This window comes from Hemicordylus capensis, chromosome 2 (genome assembly GCF_027244095.1).
Source record: "Hemicordylus capensis ecotype Gifberg chromosome 2, rHemCap1.1.pri, whole genome shotgun sequence".
NCBI lineage: Eukaryota > Metazoa > Chordata > Lepidosauria > Squamata > Cordylidae > Hemicordylus > Hemicordylus capensis.
In genome coordinates this window covers 300,329,391-300,350,386 of record NC_069658.1, presented here as the reverse complement: position 1 = coordinate 300,350,386, position 20,996 = coordinate 300,329,391, and the positions used below count along the sequence as shown (strand labels likewise).

Below are 20,996 nucleotides of genomic sequence, written 5' to 3'. Positions count from 1 at the left end.
CAAAAACAGCAATAAATGTCTTTGTTCATCTCCAAGTTCGTGCACAGCTAAGCAGAAAAAGATTATCAGGGACTGAGAATGATTGTGTAATCCACAAATGCACTTTATTTGATTAAATGATAAAAAGTGAACCTTCCAACAACATATGCTATAATTGTGGCCTGAGGCATGGGTAATCCAGTAAATCAGGAGCCATGGCAGCAACAAAATTGAAAGCCCAAGCCTCTCATATAACAAATTGTTTTCTGCCCTGCACTCCTGTTGATTTTCCTGGACCTCTCAATGGCTTTCGATATCATCACCCATAACACCTGACAGGAATGGGAGTGTGGCACACCAAACATAGGAGTCTACACTTGTTCCTGGAGGTCAGGGCCTAGGAGATAGTAACCGGGGACTTCTCCTCTGGCCCTTGACTTTTTGGATACCACAAGTTTCCATTAGTCCTCCATGCTTCTCCATAGCTACATGAAACCATGAGCTTAAGTGAGTCATGAGGCATCTTCAGTATGTGATGACAGCCAGCTCTATGTATTTTACAAGATCTCCTAGGGAGGTAGTGGAAACCCTGAACTGCTGTTTGTCAGCTGAAAGGGAAGGATTGGATAGGGGGAAAGCAACTGAAACTTTATCCAGACATGACAGAGGGACTTTTAACTGGGGGTTCAATTGTCCTAGAAATAGGTGTTCAGCATTTCTTGGATAGAGTCAAACTGCCCCTGAAGGCTCAGGCTTGCAGCTTAGGAGTGCCTCTCGATTCAGGACTTCTGTTAGAGACCTGGGTGGCAAGAATGAGTGGTTCATATACCATACCATACCATGCAACATACTGCGGGTGCTGCTGTTGGACCCTGGCAGCATCAGCTCCCAGCTGCAATGCCTCATAGTGACCACAGGGGGGGTGGGGGAGTTAGGGTCATGGATAAAAGTGCTGGACTCCTCCCCTCTTTGTTCTTCCAGAGTTAGTCTCCATTTTGTCTCTCCAAAGACGTCTGTTTGTGTTGCTCTCTCTCTTCAGCCATGAACTACAGCTGAAATTAAGCTGCAGACATATTCACATTTGTTTGTAACATTTTTTAAAAATAAATCCTTGTAGTTCTTCAATACTAAAGAACTGTCTCAAGACCTCTTGCTTTGCTGCTTTCTCACCAAACTGGTTTTGCTTTGCTATTTAAGGACTGAACTGCCATTCTTCCCCTACAAAGGGTTACGGGCCCAATAGACAGTAAATAAAAGATAAACATCTAGAGAGTTAAATAGAAATCAAAGCAAAGACTTGAAAATGGAGTCAAAGCAAGGATTCCAGATAATTGAAAAGTTGCAAGGTCCTGAGTGCGAGCTCTGGTCTTTCAAGCTAGCGATGCTACTCAAGAGTCCTGGACTTGGCAGTGTTCTGCACACCCAGTGTCCTGCAGATGCAGGAAAGGAGCAGAAAGAATGGGACAGAACAGATGAAAAGGCATCAGGAATGATTTGTTTGGTGGTGAGTGACCCAATCTTAGTGCATCTAAGAGACAAAGAAAATGCAAAGAATATGTGGGAAACTCTGAAGAATGATATAAAAAGAAGTCTGTGGTTTCCAAAATGCATCTAGTAAGAAAATTGAGCCATAAAAGACTTTAGAGATGGAGAAAGTCTGTCCAAGCATATAAATGAAATGTTAGAAATATTGAGGCAACTGCAAGCTCAAAAGTAATCATGCCAGATGCAGTTTTAACAGGATTGCTGTTAAATAGTTTGCCACATTACTTTCATAGTGTGACTAGTGCCTTGGAAGTTAAGGAGGATGCAGACTTACAATTTGTAATTAGCCATCTAGAGCAGGAATTCTCAATGTTGGGTCCCCAGATGTTATTGGACTTCAGCTTCCATAATCCCCAACCAAAGGCCGCTGGGTCTGGGGATTATGGGAGTTGAAGTCCAATAACATCTTGTGGCCCAATATAGAGAACCCCTGATCTAGAGGACTTTGATTTACACAGAAGGAATGATAGGGAACCAAAGGAAAGTGAAGAAAAATGCATTTAGAACCTTACAAAGAAATAAGAAATGCTTTATTTGTGGAAGCCCCAAACACTTGCAGAATAAGTGTCCCAAGAACAAAGAGTTTGCAGACAAAAGCCAAGCAAAACAAATTTGCAAAGAGAGTGAGTCATCTGGGAACATAGAGTACAGAAAATTACAAGCAATCAGGGACTAAAGCTAATAAGCAAAGAATATACCTTGCAAGAACAGATAAAGTTTTGGAAGCTAAGTCTGAAAAATGCATCAGTGGCATTTGCATTGACTCAGGTGCTACAAGCAACCTGATTAGAGAAAGGGATTGATTTATAAACCTAGATACAAGTTGTAAAATCCCTATATATTTGGCGGATGGAAAACTGAAGTATGCCAAAGGGAAAGGATGTGCACTGTTGCTCTGTAAACTGAAGAAAGGAGAAACCATTGGATTAACAATTGGAGAAGCTTTGTATATGCCTACTTTAGAAACAAGTCTGATGTCTGTAAAATGTGCTACAGAAAGGGGCCACAAAGTAAAATTTAAAGGAAAGCACTGTTTAATTACTCATAAACAGGAATTGCTTATGAAAGCAGTTTTACAAGAGAATCGATTGTTTGAAATAGAATGTGTGACTGAAAATGCCAAAACTGTGAAGGAATGCACTCACAAAGGATGACTGAGTTTGTGGCACAGAAGGTTAGGCCATAGAGATGCCAAAATGATATGTCAGGCTGAAAAGTTGGATTTGCTAAAGAGTCTAAAAATATCCCTCTGCAGGACTGAATCAAAGTGTGCATGCTGTATAAGAGCAAAGGCAACACAGCCTGCTTTTCTTTCATAAAAAGAAAGAGAAACAAAGCATCCTTGGGATCTGATTCATAGTGATGTTTGTGGACTTATGCAAGTTTAATACATCAGGAGGGAATACATATGTTCTTATTTTCATTGGTGACTATTCTAGATACATATATACTACCTGTTAAGAGAAAAGGGACAAGTACTAGAAAGATTAAAAGAATATGTTGCAAAAGTGAGCAACAAGTTTAAGAGAGAGCCACAGATCATCCACACTGACAATGGTGGTGAATATACTGGGAATGATGTCGTAAGATTCTTAAAGGAGGGAGCAAAATGGAATGGTGGAAAGAACAGTTCTCTTATGGAAATGAACAGATGAATGCTTGTAGATGGTGGTTTGGCTACTAAATTCTGGGGAGAGGCAGTGATGCATGCTACTTAGAGATTGCCAACAAAGGCCACAGGAACAACGCCACATGTGTTATGGCATGGCAGCAAGCCCACTTTGAGTCATATAAGAGTGTTTGGATACACCTATATACCAAAAGCCAAAAGGACCAAATTCAACTGTAAATCTGAGGAAGAAATACTTGTTGGCTATTCCATAGGATGTAAAGGATATAGGAGTTTAGATCTTGCCATAGAAACAAACTATGCAATGTAGCATACTTCCGTGAAAATGAAAAACCAACTACTAGTGAACTGCCAAACACAGAGGCCAATTTTCAGTTGGAGAAAGAATCAAGGCAATATGACCAAAAGGAAGGATCCACTGTAGGTTTTATACCCAGCAGCAATTCAGCAGCAGCAGAAGATGATGATGAACAAAGGGTGCAGTGTTCAACACGACAAACTCCCCTCCTCTTTGTTCTTCCAGTGTTAGTCTTCATGTTGTCTCCTCCCCTCTTTGTTCTTCCAGTGTTAGTCTTCATGTTGTCTCTCCAGAGATGGCTATTGTTTTGATATTTATCTTCAGCCATGAGCTACAGCTGAAACTAAGCTGCAGGCTTTCCCACATTTGTTTGTAACCTTTTCTTTAAATAAATCCCTGTAGTTCTTCAGTACTTAAGTACTGTCTTAAGACCTCTTGCTTTGCTGCTTTCTCACCAAACTGGTTTTGCTTTGTTATCTGGGGACTGAACTGCCAGTCTTCCCCTACAGCTGCTGCATCTCTTCTAATGCAAGTTTCACTAGAGCACATGTCACACAAATACTTAAATTGTACAAGGGAGTTGCAAGTTCGTACAGCCATGATTTCCAATGGCCATGTGATTGTGTAACTCCTTTGTGCAATTTCAGAGTTTGAGCAACATGTGCTCTAGCACAGCTTCTATTTGGAAGACACAGCAGCATCCACAGTGCACAGAATGCCTGCGGAATGCTGCGTGGTGTTTAAGCCACTATTTGTACTCTCCATAGACCTAATTTTTAGTTGTGCTCTCATATCCTCAGTGGACAAATCTTATTCATAATGGCTGAAGCTTTGAAACTTGATTGATTTACAGCTTGAACCAAGAAAACTGGGGAGGTGAACCCGCTGGCCCTGTTGTCTCCAGGGTCTGGGTAAGGCAATATGACATACGGCCAAGTGTCTCTTGTTCCATCCAAGTCAGAGATTGATCAGACACCATTGACTTCTGTGAGACCAGGAAAAACAACAACACAGAATCTGTTGCAGAAGGCCAAGAGTCCTATTCCCCCATGGTTTTCCTAACTGCATTTTTTTTTTTTTTTTTGGAGACAGGATACACAAGAGGAGCTCCCCTACTTCAGTGGATAGGCAGGATCATGTAGGAGGGGGGTGTTTTAATTTCCCTTTAATTTCTTCTGCCATTTGAATGTTTCTCTGCTATATTCTCAACTTTCTTATATATGTATTTATTTTAGTTTTTTAAGAGCACTCTTCAACAATTTTCTACTTTATTTCCAATATGTTTTCCACCAATCGTGTGGAGGGGCACAGGACACTGAAGTCCTTCCCCCAGTGGATGGAAATCCCCCTTTTGATATTTCAGCAGGAGCTTTCCCAGATGGGTGGCTTTATTGCAGGAGTGCCTCAAGTTAAGCTGTTTTAGCACTACACCCAGAGTGCTACTTTTGAAGAGTGCAGATAATAAGCAGTAACATTGAACTGTCAGAAGCAAACCTGCCTTTGGTCAGAAGCATCAGAAGCAAAGCTGCCATTGGCTGTATGAAGGGCACCTCCTGCCGATCACTGTAAATGGTTCCCTGGTATGAACTCCCACCCAGCCTAAGTGTTGTGAAGTGACATTCAATCTCTATTTGGAAAGGCTCCAGGTAATGCCCAAATCCTTTCAGGCACCACAGATTTTGCAAGAATAAGTGCTAGAAACTTACTTTCAACTTTCTTTTTTTAAAGTTCTGTAATTTTTCTGCACTCCTGCGGAATTGTAAGAGTAGAGACAGGGTTGCCTAAAGGAGTACTCTTAAACAAGAAGTATAAAGAGATCCCTGGTGACCCAAGGGAAAGTTGTCTCCCCCCCACCCAGGCCCCTTACCATTGTTACCAATTTGTCCTGAAGCTTAGAGCAGTGGCACTTCACAACATGTGCACAGTTCTGAGTGTGCCAAAGTAATCTTCTTAAGCTGTATGCAGGGCTGAGCGTCGAATGAGCTCCATGCTCGGCTCCTACTCTGAGCGGCTTAGCCATTAAAGATGCCATTAGAATCAGCCTCTTCTTAGATTTAACAAAAGGCCAGAGGGGAGAAAAAATGCTCAGTCACTAACTGGCTGCAAAGCTCCGGAGTCCTGATTTATGGGCTGGCTATTGTTCTTGTGTCAAAGATGTCTAGAAGCCCTTAATGTGTTAAAGGATAGGCTCAGACTGCTCTTTGGTAGTAGCTTTACCTATTTAAGAAGCACACTACTGTTTTCTCATGCTGTGTTCCAGCTACTGATTCTACTGAGTTTGTACAGAATGCCATAGAAATGACTTCAAATGCTAATGAATGTCTTGCTTTGGTAGTGGATCTTTGCTCATCTACATTTAGAAATTGTGCTATTGGGCTGGACTCAGTGGAAGAAGCATCCACAGCTATTTACTTCTATCCCAGTATGAGCTGATTCACATATGCAAGCACATCACATGATTCCTCCTCACTGGATTACTTAGTGCTTAATGAGGCTATTCTCAAGACCAGCCTAACCCAGCCTGGGGCAGCCCAGCTGGAGTTAGGCTGGTTGTGAGAAGCAGTAGGATCCTCACAGATCAAGTCATAGACAATAAGGTTATTCTCATGACCAAATTGTGAGGAGCCTGAGAGATAGCAGAAATCTATCTGTCTGCTTCCATATTTATTTATTTATTTAGTACATTATATTTATTACATTTCTAAACTGCCCTAGCCATCCAAAGGCTCTGGGCGGTGTTCAACAATAAAAAACAAACAACCATTTAAAACCATCAACTTAAAACAATATTAAAACAAATTTAAAAACTGTTTGAAACCAGTTAAAAACATTTAAGAACAATTAAATGACATGAGCCCGAAAAGGGCTCCACTGTCTGCACACTCATATAAGTGGCATTGCAGCAAGCTAGGTAGCGGTGTGTGTATGTGTGTGGTGGGGAGCCGGGCTGTCCAGTATCCCACAGTGCACTGCACGAGCAGTGCAGTGCATTGGGAAAGCTCCATGCTGCCTGGCTGCTCCTACCCACAGGCTCTATGACCAAGATGGCTGCTGGCAGCCTGACGACCCACATGACCAGCAAGTGAGGTAGGAGGCACACACTCTTCCTCCTACACCATTTTAAGTCTGGGTTTTTAAATCAGGGCTACCCGGGAGAGGAATGGCAGGATCAGGAGTGATCACAGGGCTTCATATGACCAGCCCTACCTGGGCTAGCCTTGTTATACCCTGGTAGGACAGGATGTGTGACTAACCTTATTGCCTAAGAGGCTTTCCAGAGTGAGGGAGAGCCAATAAAGTGTTGTTGTTAGAATGTTAAGAACAGGACTGGAAATATCCAGGTCAAAATCCTCATTCAGCCATGAAGCTTACTGAGCGACCTTGGGTCAGTCACCATCCCTCAGCCTAACTTACCTCACAGGATTGTTGTGATGGCAATATGATGGGGCAGAGAACCATATGCACTGCCCTGAGCTCCTTGGAGGAAGGGTGGGTAAAAATGTAAGTCCTAGTACTCAGTTAGGGCCAGAAGGTCAATGAATAAGGAATATGCAACAGCTGTTGTGCCTGAACTGCGATACATCTGTTATGTGGCAATCTGACGTGTGAAAATGAAAGGCAAAGGCCATTACTAAGGCTCCTCTTGGACATGGTGGGTAATCGTTACAGGTCATGAGGAAAGGCCTCTGGCTTCCAGGTCACTGCAAATAGATCCTCATCCTGCAACTTCAACTAATCTATCTCCTCCGGGACTATTGTTTGCTCTTTGGGGATGTTTAGAGTGAAGCCACAAATCCATTAGCTCATTGTTAGCAGATCAGGGGCGTGGGAGGGGTGAGACTAGAAGGAAGCGCTATAGCCAATGCTAAATTACACCACCAAGAATCTGTCTGTGATGGATGTCAAAACCAATTTATCACAAACTGAAGTCATTTGAGAAATAATGTCCCAGGAAAGTCGTGCCTCTGACTCACACTCCTTTCAGTAAATCACATGGAAATGCATCAGCACAGTTGATGATAAGCAGGCCTTCAGTTGCCAGGATCTTTGACCTGTCTCTTTTCTCTGCCCATTTGTGCGACATGCCAGCTATATATAGGAGCTTTCAACAAGTCTGGAGCTCAAGTGTTGATGGGAATGTAAGCAATCTAGCAGCTATGTATATGCCCAGATGCCTACTGTGCAGTTCCAATGGTGAGGAAATATGTTTATTTCTGCAGACTATAAATTGCAACAACAACAAAGAATGAATACAGTCATAAAACTGAACAATAAAACATCCAGATTTCCTTATTACAGTGCCACAAATCATGGGGGAAATGCAGCTTTAGGCCAGCAACCACACAGTAAAAACAAAAACAAAAACCACACACACACACACACACACACACACACACACACAGAGTTATCCTCACAACAACCTACTATATATGTACCAAAATAAACTTTGGTACTCTTCTTTCCATAACAGAAAATTGTGGAAATTTCCACAAAATTCAACAATAAATAAACAGCACAAGAGGCTAACTTGTTTATAATGCCCATATCTCGGTTTGTAAACAGATGGCTTGATGGTCACAATTTGCAAGAAACCAGGTCAGATAATAAGGTGAACCAGGGCACAGGAAGATTGGAGCTGGCCCTGTGGCAACATTTGAGGGCACTTTCTGTTGCTCACTGCTGCTATCGAGCAGTGCCTACCTGTCTGGAGCTGAGCACCACACTCAGCCCCAACTCTGTGCCAGCCATGCCCCTTGTGCTCCTGTCAGAAGCATGCCGATGCAGGAGGCATGGCTGGCATTAGGACAAAGATGCACTCCCTGACTGTTGCCCTCTCTCAGCTGGTGAGCACCTTATTTGCTGGCAGGGTGCCCTGGGGGTGGCAAGCCCCCTCCCCCCCATACGATGGCCCCTGGACTCTGGTGGCTGGGGGGCATTTATCCCCCTCACAGTTCAGTATTCACTACGTTTCTGAAATGGACACTGGAGGCACCCTTAAGTTCTTTAATTTAGCTCAAACCCCAAGACCACCCCACCCCTCAGGATTTCCATTGTTTCAGTGAATGACATCCAGACTAACACAGCGCTGGTGCGCAAAGAGGGGGAAGGCCCATTTTTAATGATCTTTCCCCCGAATCCCACTGTGGCTCCTGAAAATATGTCCCTGAGGGCTGCATGACACAGGTAAGCACAGGTGGGAGGGGGAATTAGCCAGAATAGCCCCCCACATAATGGCACAGTGTTAGTTTGGATGTCAGCCAGCATTTACAAATTCAAACTTATATTCAAAATATCATATAAAGTCATAATATCCATCCATAAAGCTTAACATCTTTTTAAAGCCCTGGTAAAAACTTTTGTAGGGCAAAAGGGCCTTTTCTCTAAGATGTACAAAAATCTAATAGAATTTGAATGAAAGGATTCAGGCTTCAAATTAAAAATCGAAAGGGAATTTTAAAATTAAGATTCATGAGACTCAGTTGAATTACATTGGTGATGGAGTATTTGTATGTTCACTGGACACTGGTTCCAGGAATAGATGTTATAAATGTTATAATCAGACAAACCTGTTTTCTCAGGCTTTTAATTAAAATTAATTTTAAATAGTTTAATTGTTTTTATCCTGTGAAATTATTTTAATTGTTTCACTCTGTGAATTGTTTTTAATTGCTTTTATTCTGTGAAAGTGTTCTAATTGTTTGTTTTTATTTTTATATTGTAATTTGGACTGTGTACACCATCTAGAGATGTATATATCAGGTAGTATATAAATATGATAAATCAAATAACTATTGTATAAATGTTATAAAATACTGTATCATTGATGTCATATACCAGTAAGCATGCAAAAGATGTATATGGGATTTTAACTAGATTCTGTTTTTATGTAAAGGGGTTAGGAGCACCTTTAATCATATTTGGTGGGAAGAGGTGCACATGTGCAGGGGTACTGGAAAATATTTTGTTATGGATAATCAAATTCCATTATTGTTTTATGAGAATATTTGAAAAGCCATGTAAAAATAGAACACAGAAAATTAGTGGCAAATATTATAATTATGGGTAGGATTCTGATGTCAACATGTTGGAAGCAAGAGTGGCTACTATCATTGCAGCTTGGGAAATACAGAATCTGGAGCGTTGTCTTAATGAATATATTGACTTTTCCAAACAACTTTAGGAAAGAGGAAAAACTAAGCCAAATGAGGTATTTTTGTGGATAATTAAGCCTATCTATTCAATACTGGAATAGGGCAATACCAGCATAAAACCAAAAGTATTAGCTTTTATCTGACTTTGAGATATACAACACCTATTTTCCCGTATGTACTACATGCAACTAAAAAACAATCAAAGATTAGACCACTGTGTACATTAAACACAAAGCGTCTCACAGAATGACTTAACAGTTGACTTGGAAATAGCTTGCTGATTATGAGGCAAGAACAGATCTACACAGAAACAAAAGTGAAGGGAAACCTCAATGATGCATTAAAAACAACTAGCTGGCCCAGGCGCAGGACATCTGCACCTCTAGTTCTCCCTCATTCTCAGCTCCCTCCCTTGTTCTTAGCCCCCTAGTTCACAGCCCTCCCCCTCCTCTTCTCCCCTCCAATGTTTTTTTCTCTGGCCGGCTGCCTGGCCAGTCACTTTTTCCGGCCAGCTGCCACTTTCTCCCCCCTCCTGCCACTGCTGCTTTCTTTCCCTCTTGCTGCCACTTTCTCTTCTCCCCACCACGACTGCCGCCTTCTCTCTCCCCCCCCCCCCACTGCCGCTGCTTTCTCTCCTCGCCTGCCTGTTCACTGGCCTATCCGTTGGCCTTATGTTCCCCGCCACCGTCACTTTCTCTCCCCCTCCCCTCACTTGTGAATTCTTGCGAGAACTGCCATACATGGCATTAGCGCTGGGTACATCTAAGAGAACTGTATATATAGATATATTGAGAACTAGTACATTTCATGTCATGAGAGTTTCCTTCTGGGGCAACTGTTTTGGAGTCCTTGTGTTTGGTCACTTCAAGGCATAGCTAGATCCAAGGCATAGCTAGATCCAGTTTGTTAACGCTATATCAGTTTTTAAAATAAATAAATAGTTGGTAACCAGTTTCAGGACATAACGTTTTTTAAGTGGCAGTGTTTAGGGGACAAGAGCACTGTGAGAACTCTCTTTGCACAGAGTATAATGGGCAGTTAGAATTCTAATTCATGTGACAGGATGCTAATTTTGATAAAGAGAAGCCTACTTAGTACATTTATTACCGTAAGGCAAGAATGCTGTATTGCAGCAGAGCTTTACGACTGACATTGGCTGATATTAGACACAGCATACTACAGGCAGTTAAGTTCTGAACCACTCATGCTGCTGTGAATACATGTGGACATGTACATGGGGACAAGTACATGTGTGGTTGAAGGACAGGAAACAGAGGGTAGGGATAAATTGAGAGTTTTCACAATGGAGGGAAGTAAGAAGTGGGATCCCCCAGGGATCTGTATTGGGACCGGTGCTTTTTAATTTATTCACACATGATCTAGAAGCAGAGGTAAGCAGCGAGGTGGCCAGATTTGCAGATGATACCAAACTCTTTTGGGTAGTGAAATCCAAAATGGATTGTGAGGAGCTCCAAAAGGATCTCTCCAAACTGGGTGAGTGGGCGACAAATTAGCAAATGCAGTTCAATGTTGGCAAGTGTAAAGTGATGCACATTGGGACAAAAAACCCCAACTTCAAGTATATGATGATGGGAACTGAGCTAGCTGTAGGAAAAGGCCAATTCCATGCTCGTGATCATTAGGAAGGGGATTGAAAATAAAACTGCTAATATAATAATGCCACATCTGGAGTACAATTTTGGTCACCACATCTAAAAAAGGACATTGTAGAACTGGAAAAAGTGCAGAAGAGGGCAACCAAGATGATCAGAGGCCTGGAGCACCTTGGGGTTTTTTAGTTTAGAAAAAAGACGACTGCGGGGAGACATTTTAGAGGTCTATAAAATCATGCATGGTGTGGAGAAAGTGGATAGAGAGAAATTTGTATCCTTTTCACATTACACTAGAACCAGGGGTCATCCCATGAAATTGATTGCCAGGAAATCTAGGAAAAACAAACGGAAGTACTTTTTCACACAACACATAATCAACTTGTGGAATTCTCTGCCACAAGATGTGGTGACAGCCAACAATCTGTATGGCTTTAAGAGGGGTTTGGATAACTTCATGGAGGAGAGGTCTATCAATGGCTACTAGTCAGAGGGTTATAGGCCACTTCCAGCCTCAAAGGCAGGATGCCTCTGAATACCAGTTGCAGGGGAGTAAACAGCAGGAGAGAAGGCATGCTCAACTCCTGCCTGTAGGCTTCCAGCGGCACCTGGTGGGCCATTGTGTGAAACAGGATGCTGGACTAGATGGGTCTTGGTCTTGATACAGCAGGGCTGTTCTTAGGATCTTATGAGGGTCTAAAGCAGTGATTCTCAAACTTGGGTCCTCAGGTGTTATTGGACTTCAACTCCCATAATCCCCAACCAAAGGCCACTGAGGCTGGGGATTATGGGAGTTGAAGTCCAATAACACCTGAGGACCCAAGTTTGAGAATCCCTGGTCTAAAGCAACACTCATGGTGTTGTGCAAGAGTGCTCTTTCACAAATACATAAAATTGTGTAGTTGTATATGCATTACACTGCAACCATCAGAAAAAATGGCTTTGGTATTGTGCAATTGCACAATTTTACGTATCAGTGCAATTTTACGTATCATTTGCACAACAGTGCTGGTGTTTTATATGCTCACAGCAGTGCAGGCTGTGCAGAACCTCCCACAGTATGCTGCATGTCATGGCAGCCCGTTTCCAGTAGAGTCTTATGATCAATTGATGGACCCTCTGCTAGCATCACAAGGTTACTCCTCTTAAGGGATGCATCTAGATCCCATACGCAGTTTCTGGCTGTTTATCACTGAACTTTGAGTGGAAATTCTTGGTTTTTCCTTTAGGATGGTACCAAATAAATGAAGTTCTTCACCTTCCCTTGTGATCATCTTGGGGAATCTTCCACCTCTTTTCTAATCCAATTTCCTTTTATAGCCCATACAATGGCTGTCCTAATTACTAGGAAAACAAGAAAAGCTCTAATCAAATCTTTTACTGTTCCTGACAAACTCAGAAAATTAGTAAAATTTGTGACACATGGAAAGAAAATGACTGAGCCACGGCTAAAGCTGAGGAAGTTTAGCAAAACTAGTGTAATCTTCAAGTGTCACCAACAAAATACGATGGCAGCCACAAGGCTTCATGGGACTTTGTTTCCTTAAAATCCAATTCATAAGGCTATATTCTTTGATTCTGTTTTGCACAGATTAATACACAATAAATACCAACCTATGCTTGTGTTTTCACAACCACCAATGAGTTCCACATTCAAGCTTTTTGGTTGCATTCACACGATTGCTTAACTGTAAATTAGTTAACTCCTTCAAAACTATCTGCTGGACTTAATTTTACATGCTATTTTGTACACAATAAATGGTGATGCCAGAAGATGGGACCTGTGCCTTTAGATCAATTATGGTTAAGAGCTAAATATAATTTAAGGATCAAACTAGATGTTTACCCAGTGCATCTTAAAAAGGTGTGAGTATATCTAGAAAAATATTTCTGCAAATAGCAGCTGGGGTGTGGGGTTGAGTGGGAAATGTGTGGTACTTGGGGAAACCCTGTACTTGGTACAGCTGTGTGGTACTTGGGGAAACCCTCCCCAGGTACCACAGTCCTGATCAGCATTGGGCTCCCCACAACTATATTTTTTTTGGGAAGAAGTGGCACTTCTGGTTGTAAGCATGTACATGAATGTCAAGTTTGACCCCAGGAACAGAGGGGAGAAAACAACGATCAGAAAAATGGTGAGAAGAGCCCCAAGCAGAGGGAGCTTACTGGCAGCCATGGGACAAGCATGACTGACACCCCCCCTGCCCCCTCTGCTAATGTGTGCATGCTTCAGTGCGCATGAGCCACACCCCATGCATATGATGTCATATGCAAGGGGTCATGGCCACCAGCAGCATGATGGGTGAGATGCCTGTCTGCTTGCTGTACTTGACGCCTTGTTCATGCACTGTTGGAGACCCAACTCCATGGTGCATGAATAGGCGCCAAATGCAGCATGCCCTGAGCAGGGTGGGATGAGCACTGGCGGCCCCTGAAGGTGTGGGGGAAAGTGGGGGTAAGCTTCTGGTGACCTCTGGAAGTTCTCAGGGTTGTGGTGGCCAGAGGATGCTTATCCTCCCCTGTGCCTGCCAAGCATGGCTGTTACAACATGGAATTTGGGCAAAGTTCTGTGGTGCTGAGCAGCACTTTAGCTCTGGGCCCCTGATCCTGCTAAGCCTTTCCTCTCCATAAATCACTTTGATGAGACTCCTTGATATGCTTAAAGTTGAGGATCATGTATAAGTGCTTTTAAGGAGAACAGGCTCCAGAGTCTTATCAGCTCAAGAGATTTGTGGCTAAAGCAAAATAAAAAGCACACACTTTGGCCAAGGGAAGTCAGGCAGCAGGAGTGTATTTCATATTTTGATCTGAAGGAGACAAAGAAATGATTGCTCTTACTGATTCTTTCAAGGGCCTCCTCTCTCTCAGACTTAAAAACAACCTCCGCCTTAGTGAATTTATGGACTGTGTTTCTGTGTTCTGGTATACAATGTCTCCGGGCAGCAACTTTTTTCTGGTAGAAAAAAGACAGACAGGTCTTGACTTTGGGGGCCTCTTCCCATGTTCCAGACCACATATTCAATCAAAGTGTGGAGGGGAGCAAGAATGAGTCTGCTTGTCTCATCTTACCACCTCTGTGCATTTGGCGTAATGTGAGAACAGACTCTATTAATATATAACTGAACAAACAGGATCTGTACATGTAGTCAGGAATCCTGGTGCAACCAGGTTTCCTGACTGTTTGTATAGACCCTATATCCACACAGGTATATGAGCAGAGCCTGTTCTCATGTTCTGTTTAATGTATAGAGGGTTAGGGGCCAGGAGGCATACTCCCCGCCACACATTGATTGAGCATACAGACTGGAACAGGAGAAGGGAGATTCTCAGTTTTTAAATGTAGCAAATATATAAGCTGCTACGCCACTGTTCTAGAAACAAATAGTGAAGCCCTTGTCAAGGGCTTGGGGAAAAGGTGTATGTTGTCCAAGTGGGAACAGAAGTTCTGGCTCTGGTTCGTCAGTCATCCCTCTTCACTCCCATTGCACACTCACAGTTACAGGTGTTTGTCTGAAGAGGCAAACTCTGTAAGCATAATGGCGGGTGCTTCCATAATCGGCAGCCTGGGGCGATCCAGACTGCTGAGTACAGAAATTTCTGCCATCATGATTATGGTGATTGCCTCTTCCGACGTACACCTGCAACAGTGAGTGGCGTAGTGAGGGGGAGTGAGGAGGGATGACTGACATGCAGGTGACAGGACTTCTATCCCCCCTACCCTGGCATATGCTGTCCTTTTCCTCAAATGTCTGAAGAGGGGGACTTCTGATCTGATTTTGGCACTGAAAATGTATACAGTGATTTTTTAAAAAAAATGTCTGAATAGGGCTTTAGAAATGGAATGCTTTGTGGGGGGAGGGGTGTTGGGTGAGGGGTGAGGGGTGGACCACCTCTCACAACTGCAGGTCATTTTTAATTTTGGACTGATCTTTTAAACCTCGGTTCTTAGATTAAAGGAAGATGTGGATTCCCCCACCCCCCACCCCAGTCATATTTTGTCTTTTCTGAGTCCTTGTGTTTGGCCTATATGCCACTCTTGTTTCAGCGTCTAGCAGTCCTCACCAACCTAGAAATCTTAGAGTGGATGATTACCAAATAAATCCCTGGTTTATTTTGCATAGGAAACTTACCTGTAACTTTTAGTCTTTTCTTCAGCATATAGAAACATCTGTTATGTTAATTTAATAGGGTTTCTAAGTTATAGCTAAACCAAAAAAAGAGAGATTACAAGAAACAAAAAACAAATTACTAACCTTTCATTACTTGCCGATTTCTTGGCTGAAGGAAGTGTGGGTCTTGATGGATTTTATATTTGTTTCATATTGATGTATCTTTGGGTTTCTGCTTCTTGTTTTTTGTGCTGAGCATTTATTTATTCAGTTCTCTGTCGGTAAGCATACATTGGTTAATAAAACAACAACAACAAACAACAACAACTTTATTTGTTAGGTGCCCCATAACAAATTGTTCTCTGTTGCACACAGCATTAAAACATCAAATAAAAACACATAACATGTTAAATCACAACAGACCAAAAAGGGGTGGGGTTCAAAATACAAAGCAATTTAAAACCTTTTTTAAAAATCCATTTTAAAAATCAACATGTAAACAGCCTGAGTGAATAAAAAGGTCTTTACCTGGTGTTTAAAAGAACAAAATGATGAAGCCAGGCGAACCTCACTGGGGAGGCTATTCTATAAATGCGGTACAACCACCAAAAAGGCCCTCTTCCTAGTAGCCACTCACCTTATCTCATTTGGCAAGGGCACTTGGAGCAGGGTCTCAGAAGAATATCTTAAGGTCCGGTTCGGGACATATGGGGCAAGGCACTCTCTCAGGTAACCTGGTCCCAAGCCATTTAGGGCTTTAAAGGTTAAAACCAGCACTTTGAATTGGGCCTGGAAGTGGACTAGGAGGCACATTATGATAAGGCACATTATAAACTAAACAAAACATTATAAACACATTATAAACTTTAAACTAAATTTAAAGATGTCATTTTCATATTAATCTATTTTGTATTTAAAATCAAATTGCTAATAAATATATGTTTTCAAAAGAAGGGTTTGGAAATATTATAACAAAGAGTGCTGAAAGTAGAGGATCCACAGGGAACTGGAATCTAGCTTACAGTAGTACGAGATGGAATTTCTGAGGGCTGGGCTTCTCACCCTCTCAGGAAAATGGCTACTGTGTCACCAGACACTTATTTGCACCTAGCTCTCTGTGAAAGCCTTCCTATGTAGCTCTGCTTCGTTTGGAAACAGTTTATTAAATAAGTTCTGCTGGTACAAACTCAAAGTAGGCAGGGATAAATGCTCAAATCTTATGCCCGAAGACATATTTAAAAATTCAGACTGTCTCCTCAGTCACAGCTTTGCCAAATTCACTGTCTTGTTACAGTATCTACTGAAGCAGTGGTCTCATTGCTATTTTCCATGCTCATTATTTTTTGTTGATGTACAAAGCAAAAGAGGCAGAGAAAAACAGGCTGAGAGCAAGAGTAGAAAACTGAAGAGCTCATTTAGAAAACTTCCTTCCCCCTTTCCTGTCAGTGCATTCCCATGTTTGCTTTGACTCCTGTCACTCACAAACTCCTTCATATACTTTAACTCTAACCAGGTTTAAGTTACCTGGGTATGTATGACAGAATGGCAGAATCCAGAAATGAAGGAAGATATCAGTGCAAGGCATAATGCTTTTTGACTGTCACATGCTTTGCCTCTGAATGCTTTTATCAAGCTAGGCCTACACAGTAAATTGTACTAAAGGGGCACAGAAGCGCCCCTTTTGTTAAGGCTAGTAGCATGAAAGGGGCACAGGAGTGGCCCCTTAGTTAAGGTGAGTAGCCAAAAAAAAAAAGGTTACACCATTATAAGCCTCAACATTCTATTGTTTATAAATGTGACAACTTTTTATTTCATTTTATTTATTAAAAGATTTAATATACTGCCCAATCCACAGACTCAGACAAGGCAAGGACAGCATCCAAGATTTTTTTGATTTTTTTTAAAAAAACAACTTAAATTAAAGGGCAAATGCCTGGTGGAAAATAAATGCCTTAGATAAGGGTTTAAAGGCTGAAAGGGAGGAGGCAGACCGACTCTAGGGAGTGGAGAGTTCCAGAGTAGGGGGGCAGCAACAGAGAAAGCCCTTCCAAAGGCCCTAGTACCTATCCACCTCTCTGAGACCAGGGGCTGAAAGAAGGGCAACCTGAGAAGTTCTCACAGGACAGGACGGGACAGGACTGGCCGGGAGAGGCGGTCCTGGAGGTAAACAGGAGCAAAGCCCTGAAAAGGTTTTAAAGGTGAGAAACAGCATTCTGAACTGGACCCAGAAGCAAATAGGTAACCAGTGCAGCGACCACATGAGAGGTGTCACACTATTATATCTTCTAGCGCCCATAAGCAGGCGGACCACCGCATTCTTGACCAACTGAAGCTTCCCGATCATCTTCTAAAGCAACCCCAGGTAGAGCGCATTATAGTAGCCCAAACAAGAGATGACGAGGGCATGAGTTACCGTTGCCAGGGCCTGCCGGTCAAGATAAGGCTGCAACTGGTGAACCAGCCGAAGCTGGGCAAAGGCACCTCTGGCCACGGCCTCCACCTGCTGCTCAAGCAGGAGGCGTGAGTCCAAGAGGACCCTTAAGTCACGGACCACCTCCTTCGGGAGCAGCGCAACCCTGTCCAGAGTAAGACTCAAACTCGGCAACTGGCCAGGTCGAGAAGTAAGAAAAAGCAACTCAGTCTTGATGGGATTAAGTCTGAGCTTGTTTTGGCCCAACCAGACCCTAACAGCCTCCAGACACTGGGCAAGCACAGAAACAGCATCTCTGGAGTGGCCTGGGCTGGTGGTTGAGCTAATAACTTGAAACTTTGTGTGTGTGTGTGATCTACTTGATGAGGTCCACAAATGTGCCTAATTTCAAGGAGCTCTTATACAAAATTATAATCACCTCTAGCCACAACTAGAGGTGATTACAAAGTGCTGAAAATTGATACTTTGGTCCTTTTTGGTCCAGGCATATCATATATTTTGGTCCAGGCATATTATATATTTTAACCAGGCATATCATATATTTCTTTCAATTTTTTTATGAAAATGACTGGTTTAATCTGTTCAGGCTTTTTTAGGAAGTCAATCCATTGTTGGTTTGGTGAAGTTTTGACCAGTGGTTCAAAAGTTATTAAGGTTTTTCTGCCACATTGAATTCTATGTGTCGTAAGTGCCTGCAAATTTACGCAGGACATAATGGTTTGGAGAATAAAGCTAGAATGCTGACGCAAAAGCCAGTCCCCTGACATTAGCAGGGAAAGCCAGCTAGTGAGATCTATTGCAAGTCCAGTGCCTATTCCTTTCATGATAGAAGGTGATCTCACAGGCAAGCCGGGGAGGGAAGCCGTGGAATGGACAATTGGGGAAAGCCAGGTGGGTAGTTAGAGCACTGTGCAGTATGGGGGCTTACTTCTGAGTAAGTCTGCCCAGTATTGCTGCATTCTTTCCTTCACCCTCCCACATCCTCTCTTATCTCTCAGGCAGAGAGTGACTCCCTCACACTTCTTCAGAATTACCTCAGTTGATCCTGTCCTTGCTGCTCACACCCCACTGTCAGAATGCTGACAGGAAAACTGCACTTGACTTCTGCAATAAGAAGGTCCCATTGACTTCCATGGAGTGGGCCACTCTAATTACACCTATTTCATAAAAAGCACTGAGGTAATCTCAACAAAATTTAGCCTACTTAATGCCTATTTACAAAGCTCAACTTATCCCACAGTTCCCACATCGCTAATGGGGTGTATGTTCCTGTCAAGCCTCTAGGGGGCGTATGTAGTTGTTCTGCCTGTAGGATCTAGCAAGCTATTAAAAGTGTCCTGCCTGCATAATAAAGACGTTACCATGGATTCATGTCCAGTATTCTGTGTGGGCTGCTGATTTGACAGTGGCGATGAGGGGGGGATCCTCATCGGGTCGCAGTTTGAACAGGAAATATCCACAAAGTGTGTGTTGGTTGGTTATTATAGGCCTAGAGGCCTTGCCCAGGACTAGGCCTGGCAAAGCCTTTTGCAGACAGGACAGTTTGCTAGATTCGACAGGCAGAACAACTACACAAGCTAGGGATGTGCAGAACATTGCAAGCTTGAAATGTTCCAACTCGAAATGGGCCATTTTGAATGTTTTGAGCGCAAAGCAGAACCCCCCTTTAAATGAGACCCCCCATTCAGAATCTGAATGTTCCAAGTGTTCCGAGTGCCATTTTGGAGATGTGTTTTTCCCTTGTTGACTGGTTTTAGCACTGACTTCCAGATAGCAAGGGAAAAACAGATTTCCAAAATGGCAGAACACTTGAAAAGTTCCGAGCTCATTCCATCAGAACAACTGGCTTGACCGGTTGTTCCAGCGGAAAGTTCCGGGCATTTGTATTCCATTCTGAGCTCGGAAAGGGAATGCAAATCCTGTTTCGTGCTCATCCCTAACATAAGCCTCCTGGAGGCTTGACAGGAGCATACACAAAAGCTAATTTCTCTTTCCTATCCATATGTCTCTTATCCATAGATCAGTGATGAGTGATCTTCATGGTTTTTCAAATGCAGGCCACTTTGGTAAAATGTCTTCTGTGAGAGAGCCCTTTCCCACCTCCAGCAGTGGTGTGTGTTCCCCAGCACTAGGGTATGGGGCAGAGGGGAGGCCTATAAGAATAACAGAACTCTGAAAAGCCCCAGCATCTTCTTTAAAGGCTTACACAGAGTGTAGAAGTATCATCTATGCAAAGCGTACATCTATAAGTATCATCTATGCAAAATGACTTTGCCTGGCCAATGACGGACCTCAGCTACTAGTATTCAATAATTTTGTCTGTATGGTGTCACATGGTGTGACACATGTTGATCATACCTCTGGGTTTGGAAAATGTTTTGTGTAAAGCCAGTAGGCCAGAAGGGTTCTTCTATGAGTAAAATGGATGCAACAAAACAAAACAAAATAATGGAATTCCCATTCTCGTTCCATTCTGGCTTTTGTATGGTTCTTCCTTGTTGCAGGGTGAAATATTGCATTTGCCATATTAATATGAAAATAAAATCTGCATGGGATGGAGGGAGAAAAATATCTTTGCACTAACATGTTTTGATAGAGGCGCAGAGCCAGCTGAATGGTGGCCTGGGTCCGGCCCCACCCAGCGGCCCCTCAAGTGACATTGTGCACGTGATGTCACGTGCACGGTGCATGGCTCGGGCTCCATAAGAGCCCCAAGGAAACTCCCCCCCTCAAGCCAGCTCTGCCCTTTCATTTCAGGCAGCATTTGCTCCATTGAGGAAGAGAAAGGGAAATAGCTGCTTCCAAGCAGCACACGCTGCCTGAAATGACAGGGCAGAGCTTGCTCGGGCTCTCCGGAACCCGGGTGGTGGGCGGGGGGAGTTCGGGACTCTTATGGAGCCCGAGCCATGCCCACCTGTGGGCTTCAGCCCCCTTTGCGTGTGTCTGAAACGCTGTCTGAAAGGAAAAGGCATTGCTGGCTCGGGGCTCGCTGGAGCCCGGGTGGTGGGCGGGGGGAGTTCGCTCAGGGCTCTTATGGAGCCTGAGCCACACCCTCCTGTGGGCTTTGGCGGCCTTTCCCATTGGTGGCCTGGGTGCTTTGAACCCATTCGCACAACGGTAGCTCTGTCCCTGTTTTGATAGTTATTCACTCCCTCTGCCCACAGTCTTTTTCTTTTTACTCTCCTTTCTCAAATGAATCTCACTTAGACCCTACCAAGTCTGGCTTTCAGCCTGGATACAGG

At 43.1% G+C, this 20,996-nt stretch overlaps 1 long non-coding RNA gene across 3 annotated transcripts; it reads right to left on the bottom strand.

The window, feature by feature from the left end:
* Positions 1-6,103: 6,103 nt before the first annotated feature.
* Positions 6,104-19,442, bottom strand: LOC128344990 (uncharacterized). Of its 3 annotated transcripts, XR_008316162.1 has the most exons (4): positions 18,789-19,442; positions 15,468-15,598; positions 12,473-12,558; positions 6,104-7,673 (listed from the first exon to the last, which is right to left on the bottom strand). It is a non-coding gene; the product is annotated as an uncharacterized LOC128344990 (long non-coding RNA). The 3 variants fall into 3 exon arrangements; XR_008316161.1 differs by lacking the exon at positions 12,473-12,558; XR_008316160.1 differs by lacking the exon at positions 6,104-7,673 and having other exon boundaries at positions 12,040-12,558.
* Positions 19,443-20,996: the final 1,554 nt, after the last annotated feature.